General features: G+C 35.2%; 1 long non-coding RNA gene across 1 annotated transcript; it reads left to right on the forward strand.

The window, feature by feature from the left end:
- Positions 1-3,130: 3,130 nt before the first annotated feature.
- On the forward strand, positions 3,131-5,914 carry LOC133996103 (uncharacterized). The gene is made up of 4 exons (XR_009927195.1): positions 3,131-3,175; positions 3,996-4,085; positions 5,156-5,209; positions 5,887-5,914. It is a non-coding gene; the product is annotated as an uncharacterized LOC133996103 (long non-coding RNA).
- Positions 5,915-10,350: the final 4,436 nt, after the last annotated feature.

Here is a 10,350-nt window from a genome sequence, read left to right on the forward strand (position 1 = left end):
ACCCTGCCTCTCTTCCAATGTCAGCTGCTTGGCTCCAGCTCCCCTGCGACACTGGATGGTTGGATGCATAATATGAGTGTGGAGGCTTTGGAGTTTTTTAAATTTGGGTAATATTGGGGTGATAGATACAAAGAAGATACAAAAAGACTGCCTTGTTGTTTGACAGAAACCAATGCTGACTTTTCATGGACGGTCTCCAATGACACTTAAACCCCAGGATCTCTTTCTTTTTTTTTCATTCTATCATGCTTTTTCAACCTCATCACACAACCACAGGAGGTCACTATTAGCGTCAAGAAAACTCTTCAGTGTTCTCCACTTAATGCTGTTGATTGTCTGGTGTCAAATTCTGGCTTGTTAGAGCTTCTTATGGAACAACGATATTGACCTGATACTGGTGCTAGAACAACAATGGAGCATCTGAAAAGATTTTTATTCAAATAAAATGATACACAATGTTGTAAAATGTATTTCTTTCATAGTTCCTGACAGATAAACATTGCAATTCAAATAATATGAGTTTCTCTGCATTACACTACAATCACAGACCTTCCTAGGGTTTTGTCCTCCTTTTTTTTTCCTTTTTTTTTTTTACAATACTTGTGTAGCATAATGGGAAAAGTTTAGATCAGTTGCGTCTCTCCTGCAACAACACACAAACTGCTCTGTGGTCTCCTCACCGGCAACACAACACCGATATTATTTTCCAGAAAAAAAGCTGAAACCCAAAAACGTTTCATAGACGTCAAAAATCAAAATTCAAAATTTAAACTGACTAAATAAAACTTTGAAATGGCTATGATTTCAAAATTAAAATGTCTCTTTTTGAGACTGGGGCAGATTTATAAGCCTAATTCCTTTATCTAGCACAACCTGCACTTTAAAACCTATAAAAGTAACCAAAAAACTTTCAGCAAAGAGAGTGATTATGAAACAATGTGTGAACCTTGTGGCCAGTGGAGAACCATCCACCCACTTCCACATCCCCTCTGTCTATCTGGGGAAGTGATGTAAAATCATGTTGACATATGAAATCATGGGAAATCACCAGGGCCTCTTTGTGCTTCATTGCAGAAAGTCCTTTCTGCTGTCTTGCTAGGATTTCTCCGGTGTTGAAATTAAATACAAACTGCAGTTATACTGAACACAGCCTTGCTGGTGACAGTCGTTTGTTAAGGAATAGCAACCAAAATACAGTGTGAATGTTGTCATCTTCACAGTGTGAGAGGTTCAGGTTGCATTGGCCTTGTTAATATTTCCACATACGGTAATTAAAGCTTGTACTTTCAAACATGAAAACATTTCTGTTTTTAACAACACTGTTTACAGGATGTGGTTGCTAGCTATGTACACAGATATAATTGGAGGAAATAAATGTGTTAAATATTTCTGTTTACATGGAAGTTTCCCTTCAATGGCCTCTGATGTTATCTCAGGAGGAGCCAACACCTCCCTCTCTCTCTCTGCTGAATACACAATTTAAAATTAAGTGAGATGACTGAAACGACTTTTATATTCATTTGTTAAATGAGTCTCCAGCGAGCTGCACAAAATGTTTAATATCAGTATAACAGTAACAATATTAAACATCATATTATTTGTCCCAACTAGCATTACAGTTATTGCAGGTTGCACAACAAATTTGATACGAGGCATTGAACATTGTTTGTTCTTTTGTTACAATTGTGTATGCAATCCATGCATCGGCATTTTTTGTTTCTACTTTAGATCTTTTTAATGGTTTGTGTTTTTGAATTGCCAACCTCTGTCCTCCTTCCCACCCATATCTCCAGTTTTTAGTGTTACCTCGTCTATGATTTGTTGTACTGTTTTTTCTTGGCATTGTCGCCAAGTGCTTGCTCATGTGGGAATGTTGGGTCTCTTTAAAAATTAAAACCTGAAGAGTACGGTTTAGAACCTGCTCTATGTGTAAAGTGCCTTGAGATGACGTTGTTGTGATTTGGCACTATACAAATGAAGATTGATTGATTGATTGATTGATTGATTGATTGATTGATTGATTGATTGATTGATTGATTGATTGATTGATACAGATGTCTTCATTTTCCAAGGAGACGATTTGACAGGATTCTACCATCTGAGGTGTTTATGGGGCAACTGTATCCAGTATAGCCAAAGCTTATTGCTATATGGCTTACAGTTCTTTCTAATTGCTTAGGCACTATCTTTGAAACTACTATTTTGAAAAAATAAAAAAACATTCTGTCACTTCCTGGGCTGCACAGTATCTTACGCCCACAATTTTTCAACCCTACCTTTTATTTTGATAATAAAAGAAAGAATTTGCATAAGAGAAAAGTAGTCACATTGGGCCAAAAACCTTTAACTGCATAACAATCCCACCTCATAGTTCCCATTGAACTTTAAGCACATAAGCTGCAATTTGGTGTAGTTCCCTTTTTCATATGATATGCTTTCTCTGGTGTCAAATGAAACCTATGGAGGAGTTTTAAATGTATTAGTCGATGATTCAACATGAAAACAACATTCCCTCAGACCATACTCCAAAACAGAGATACCAATGAGTTTGTTTTGGGCGGTTCATGAGCACTGGCATACAGCCTTTGGAGTGTGTGCTGTCCTCTGTATGCATGAAATGACAACCAGCAGTTTAACAACTCAGTAAACTGTAATGCTCAGCTGTTAATTATCCACTCTCAATGGAATGAGTAATACAAAGGGCCTAATTATACATTACAAAGTTTTAAATTGGGAAAGGGTACATGTTGGATGTGTTTTAAGAGGAAATGTTAATGTGCAAAAAGAACACACAGTTTAAAAAATGTTCCCAAAATATATTTTCCCTTTTTTTCCAAAGATAAATCAATAATGTGCCCCAGATCCAGCAAGAGCAGCAGTCAAAGTCCCTTATATGAAGTAGCTTATGTTAAGGAAGAATAGAAAAAAGGATGTAAACTTCTGTATTGTATTGCCTTATATCTATATCTTGCTGTAGAACCAATGCCAATAAAGTTGAAAGTTGAGACCAAAACTGTGTGGTAAAAGAGGAAGCAGTTATCAGATTTATTGCTGAACATTTAAGTAAAACATGATGCCCCTCTCTAAAAAAAGTGAGCTCCTCCGGAAGTCACTGCATAGTTCCAGCTGCTAAGACACAACGGTGAAGACGGTGAAATGACTGCTGCAGATCCCGGTGAGACAAAAATCCTGTGGCTAAACAAATATCTTGAGACTCAGTTTTAATCTTAATCTTACAGGCAATTAATATAATTATATTGCAATTTTAATCTTTTTTATTTACAATATCCCAATATAAACATGAAAGAAATACAAGATTTGATGACAAAATGTTTGAGTGTTTATTCAATGATGGATAAAATGATGTATAGATCTGCTTTAATATGGTGTCATCTATTCAGTAATTGTGTTGACCTCATATATATATATATATATATATATATATATATATATATATATATATATATATATATATATATATATATTTATATTTCCACATTTTTTTGTGTTAACAATGTAATCTTTGAATTATTGCTATAGCATTACTACTACTATTTCATATCAAAGTATTTTTTTGCCAAAGATGAGGAAGATAAAAAAGAAGATTCAGTCATTATGCCTCTAAATGCCTTCATAATTTTACAAATATTTGATCAAATGTTTAAAGGCATGAAGTTTCCATCATAACCACATGTTCATTTTAATGAATCTCAAAAAATACTATTCTTGATTCTTACTTAGACACATTCATTTGACCTCATTAATCCCCCCTTCCGCCCTTCTTTTTTTTTACAAATGCCATAGCACTATAAATGTCATAATGTCATCCTTTGAGTAATCTGTCATGGTTCACACTCATCATTTTAAAGAAATTAAATTATTAGCCAAAGCACTATGGTTTCTGCTCCACAACTGTTTGTCATTGTCATGTTTTAAAGAACACTGTTGTTAGATTGGAAGAAGTAATAATTACTCTGTGTGATTTCTGCACCAAGCGAGAAAACTGTACATCAGGGTTGGTGTGATCTTTGGACTCCTGTGTCTCCTACAAGCTGCTCTCAACATTTCACTGCATCTTGCTCTCTGTGAGTCTGAATTGTGTTTGTTCGTCCACATTATGTCTCTCCTGACTTCCATTAATTATTATAAGACTGTAAAGTGTTTAGTTTCTACTGATACATATTTCTGACTAAACATAATAGTTTCCAAAAGTCCTGTCCTGTGTAGTATTGCAGATTAAATTGTGTTTGGCTGACATTCAGAGAGAGATACAAGTTTGTGAGCCTTTAGAATCACAAAGCAAAATAATTAGTGCCAAGGGTGCTAAGCTCCGAGGCACTCCCACTACAGCAGTAAAGCTGCTAGCCGCTGGGCGCTCTAGCGGCCGAAAGCTCTCAGCCACAGCGTCCATGTTTAGGCTAGAGCTGGTGACTTTGATTGACAGGTTACACTCGGTAGGGGGCGGGGCTTCAGCGAACACAGCGGGAACGCCCACAGCGTTTAGTAGCAGAGACAAGAGGCTGATTTTTACACAACTTTGAAGCCTAATTTCACATATTTAGCGATTTTTTTAATCATTAAAATTTGGCAGGGTGGTTTACAACACACTTTTCTGTGGTATGTCAAACTCAGAACACATATTTATTCTTACTTTACAGGGACTTTAATTAGTTTAAATAAATATTATTTATGCTTAAATATGATTAACATTTACTTAATATTTTCAGGTATGTTAAGTTGAAAATAAAGTACATTACACTTGATACTGACTAGTAAGATGTACTTAATACTTGAAACCAAAATATGATCAGGGTGACTTTTGAACACTGGAAATAAATGGTGCACTCGTTCCGGCAGCAGCCCTCTGGCACTCAAAATTTCCCTGGAATATTCTAGTATTTAAACTACTGTTACAACAAAGCTGTAAGATCAAGCCAGAAGAGTATGAATCCAATTTTGGGCCATTAAGAAATGAAACAAAAGTCAGAATTGTCATCCTGTGAATCTTATATACTAATGGAGATTCAGTTTTGAGATTAACTGTCTCCTATGTTGTGGTCATGTTGTAATTCTGTTGCAACTGATGGTCACATCTTTGTTGTAAATGGCCAACTTATCGCACAACTTAAATGTAAGTATTTCTTCTCTTTTTCAGACAGTTCTTACAGTACAACATTGGACCTAGTGAAGAGGAATCTGAGTGACTGTGGTCAGTATGGTGATAAACTGTAACAATAACAAAGACTTCTATCTGTAATTGTACAAGTGTAGGTTTAGAAAAAGCTTTATGTCATATGAAAGCTGTCACTTAGATGCTGTCAGTGCCACTGGTCATCAGTGATTTCATGGTTGAGCATCTGTTAATTGAATTTTCAAATATATATATTATATTACAAGCTGAGTATCATAATCACTTGCTCTGACCATTTCTTAAATATTCTAGTCTACATATATGTTCATTATTGTTTAGATAACTTGATTAATGATAACATATACCTCATCTCAGATTGTGTTCTCAGTCTACATTGCAGTATATGGTTTGGCCGTTGTAATTAGTGTAAAGCTTGTGTGATACTCTACCACTGAGTAAGAAGAGGATGAAATTCAAAGATTTGAGTTCATGGTATTAATTTCAATCCACAAAGTAAAAATGTAACCCAAGTCAAAATGTTCTGCTTTGAGTCTTGCATTTATAAAGTCATATATGTTACACTAGCTTTGTCTGAGGGAATGGTTTATGTACATTACAACAATATTAAGTTTTACCTGTCATTAATAGATTATAACACAGTTTCCATATAGTTTTAAAGTACATCATCTCTTTACCTGTGGACATGCTGTGATGCTGTTTCATGGCAGCTTCATATTACTCTTTCTGCTCTTTAGATAACAAGACACTGGACATGGAGGCCAGCATTGAATCACTCACTGAGGAGAGAGATGAGCTGAAGAAGAAGCTTTCTGATTTTGGTAAGTGTGAAAACTAAACTGCACCAAGCAGTCACAAAAGTTTTTCAGTCCATTTTTCACACCTGACAACATGAGCAGCAGAGAAGATTGATATGCAGGCATATTGTGAGCTGTTGTCTCAGACGACTACTTGAGCTCTGATTTGATTGATAAAACAATCAAACATTTCATGATCATCTCATGTGACAACTATTACGTTTATGGTAAAAATCCTAATATGGACTGTTACTGTGTTTGAACTTGTAAAATTTAGCCAATGTCATTAGTGATTATTTATTAGGATATAGCTGATGGACAAGTGACAATAATGTACATTTGAATTGACTGATCCTCTTTAAATCTGTTATTAACTGATCGTGTAATCATTTTTTATTTAGGGTGTATCCATATTTGCCAAAGTTAGATGTTTAACAGTTTTCAAATATCTCTTAAAACATTAACAACAATAATTCATACTGACCATTAGAAGATCAACTTCAAACATGCTTAAAATGTAAGTAATGGGGACAAAATCTATAGTCTTCATTTTGAGCAAAAATTTATCTCTTAATTGATCTAATATAACAGGAGGAAAGATTAGAGAAAAAAGAAATAGAAAAAAAAAATTCCAATATTTGTTCTGGTATCAGACTATTGTTTTAGGACAGGCTCGAAAAATTGTGAACTAGTCCTTTAACCCCACCAGTATGTGAGAACTGCATCCAGTTCAAGTTTCTCTTTATGACTCTGTAGATTTATAACACTTTACCTCCAAGCCTTTAATATATCATCTTTCTGTTCTGGCACAGATTTCTTTATTATCCCTCTTTTTGTTTTTATCCCAAATAATATAATGCAACTTCGATACTCCAGTGAAAATGTATATATTAATTATTCTTGTTATTGGCGTATTGAAGATGTGTCTTTTCTGTTGTTCACAGATGACTACTCCCAACAAGGATGGGTGTATTTCAGCGGGGGCTTCTATTATGTTTCTTCAATTACGGCAACCTGGAATAACAGTAGATACGATTGTGAGGGGGAAGAGGGGCAGACCTGTTGATTGTCAACACCAAAGAAGAACAGGTGTGATTGTGTGTGTGTGTGTGTGTGTGTGTGTGTGTGTGTGTGTGTGTGTGTGTGTGTGTGTGTGTGTGTGTGTGTGTGTGTGTGTGTGTGTGTGTGTGTGTGTGTGTGTGTGTGTGTGTGTTTACGACAGACATACAAGGAGGGAAATATTGGCATCACCAAGGTAATAGGTGACAAAAATCGGTTAAAAATGTGTTGATTATTGTTTGTTTCTCTTTAAAAACAAGGAATTCACAAATCGATACCACAGGATATTCTGGATTGGACTGACTGACAGAGAGAGAGAAGGGACGTGGAAGTGGGTTGATGGGACTCCGTTGATAACAAGGTTCACACATAAATATTCATTCAAACTAAATCAGTCTTTATGGTGAAACTAACGCCTCTTTTAAAGCATAATAGCAGCTGAGTATATTTTTATGAGCTGGCTACAATGTCAACAGTCTTATGGGAAATGTTATTAATTTCAAATCATTTAAAGTTTAACATATTTCTGTTCATTAAATGCTTGCTGGTTTGTGTTGTTTTTTAAATTTTATTTTGTTTTTGGTCTGTTGTCAGCTTCTGGCACCCCCGGGAGCCGAACAGCTATCGTGGAAAAAATGAAGACTGTGTAAATACAGTGTTCTACACAGATGAAAAGAGCTGGAATGATGCAAAATGTGAAGAAAGATACTTTTGGATCTGTGAAAAGAAAATGTTTTCCTAACTCAGCTTACACACCACCATGGCATCTATTACTACATATAACTACTGTATGTGGAAGACATGAAGATAAGATGCATTTACCACTTTCAGCTAAACACAGTACTGAAACATGGTCATTGCTAAGCTGCAGGCAAAGTGACCCATGAGACTCAAATATGTAACTGTCTGTAATTAATTAATTTTTTTGAGTTTTTGTCCAACCAGTTTATATTAATCACCACAAAATTGTGTTTGAATTGTGTTAAATAATTATTCTAGATTCTCATAGAACATTAGGGCACAACCTGAGGGAGCATTATACAATATCAGAACATTACATTTCGTACGTGGGGACATTGAAACATTTATACACAAGCATTCAATTGATATATTACCACATACTGTAGTAAAACCTCTTTAGATATAAAAGGGTCTTAATATATATCAGAATGGCCTTTCCTCTACCTACAGCTGTATCATTTCTAAAACATTTATATCCACAGACTTCGATCATACTACTTAAAATGTTATCATGCAACCATGTTTCACTGAGACACAGGAAGTAGAGATTGGAGCTGGCTAAGCAGACTTCTAATATCATCACATTTAGGGAAGAGACTTAATGTTTAAGTGCCCCCCAAAAATGCCTTTAAGTTTTACAGTTGGATCACAATCAATTTTGGTATTATTGACAGTTTGAAAAAATAGGTTCTTTGTTTAGTCCGTGCGTGTGCTTGAAATGTTCTTACATTAGTGGAGGCTTTCTTTTATAGCCTTCGGCAGGTGCAGTCAGCTTTGCGAATCACAGTGTTCAAGCAGGCTGCCTTAGTATCCACGGCCTTTACTCTAAATACTGGTTTACAGCCTGCAGTCGCGCACCATCTTGGCCTCCGCCATCCCCTCCACATTGAAGTAATTACATCAGCGGTCCAAGCCCAGTCATCTCATGCATGATCTGTGAGGTCGCCTTCAGCCGATCTAGAGTATTACCCTTGTATTCCTCTAATCATATTCCTATAAGTATTTTAAACAACACCATCCTCTAACTTGTGTGTTCTCTAAGCTTAACCCAACTTGGAAGTTCTCTGATTACAGACTAAAAACCACAAAGGTGTCATAGATTAGAGATAAAGCAGAAAATTGTGCTGTTTTATGGAAAATACAGAGTGTAAGGAGGAAACACATTATCAATACTAAATGCAGCAAGGTAAGAAATGTTGTGAAATCATTCACGAGCACATCAGAGGAAATCTCTGGCTGTGACTATTTTTAAATCGTTGGCATCTCAACCCTCAGAAAAGATGGGCAAGAATTTAATTAAAGTACACTTGGTTTAAAAAGTCTCAAACATGCTTTATTTGCATGTTATTTTATTTGTGTTTTTTTAAGCTTCTTGCAAACATGTTATTTAGAACTGACACAAAGACACAATAGTTAAAATAAATATTTCATAACATTCTCTCTTTTATCTTGTTGTCCTTTTGTTCATTTCACATTTTATAATTTATTTTCTCTTCTGATCTGCATCTTATCAGTCTTCGGTATTACTAACTTTTATATAGTGGACCGAGCTACAACAGAAAACATTTCACTGAAATTATTTATAGAATGTATTTGATGTCTTGAACCATTTATTTACATTATTTGTCATACTTCGTCTGAGACAACAGCTCACAATATGCCTGCATATCAATCTTCTCTGCTGCTCATGTTGTCAGGTGTGAAAAATGGACTGAAAAACTTTTTGTGACTGCTTGGTGCAGCTTAGTTTTCAAACTTACCAAAACCAGAAAGCTTCTTCTTCAGCTCATCTCTCTCCTCAGTGAGTGATTCAATGCTGGCCTCCATATCCAGTGTCTTGTTATCTAAAGAGCAGAAAGATTAAAATGAAGCTGCCATGAAACAGCATCAAAGCATGTCCACAGGTAAAGAAATGATGTACTTTAAAACTATATGGAAACTGTGTTATAATCTATTAATGACAGGTAAAACTTAATATTGTTGTAATGTACATAAACCATTCCCTCATACAAAGCTAGTGTAACATATATGACTTTATAAATGCAAGACTCAAAGCAGAACATTTTGACTTGGGTTACATTTTTACTTTGTGGATTGAAATTAATACCATGAACTCAAATCTTTGAATTTCATCCTCTTCTTACTCAGTGGTAGAGTATCACACAAGCTTTACACTAATTACAACGGCCAAACCATATACTGCAATGTAGACTGAGAACACAATCTGAGATGAGGTATATGTTATCATTAATCAAGTTATCTAAACAATAATGAACATATATGTAGACTAGAATATTTAAGAAGTGGTCAGAGCAAGTGATTATGATCATCAGCTTGTAATATAATATATATTTTTGAAGATTCAATTAACAGATGCTCAACCATGAAATCACTGATGACCAGTGGCACTGACAGCATCTAAGTGACAGCTTTCATATGACATAAAGCTTTTTCTAAACCTACACTTGTACAATTACAGATAGAAGTCTTTTTTATTGTTACAGTTTATCACCATACTGACCACAGTCAATCAGATTCCTCTTCACTAGGTCCAATGTTGTACTGTAAGAACTGTCTGAAAAAGAGAAGAAATACTTACATTTA

Source organism: Scomber scombrus, chromosome 2 (genome assembly GCF_963691925.1).
Source record: "Scomber scombrus chromosome 2, fScoSco1.1, whole genome shotgun sequence".
NCBI classification, from domain to species: Eukaryota; Metazoa; Chordata; class Actinopteri; order Scombriformes; family Scombridae; genus Scomber; species Scomber scombrus.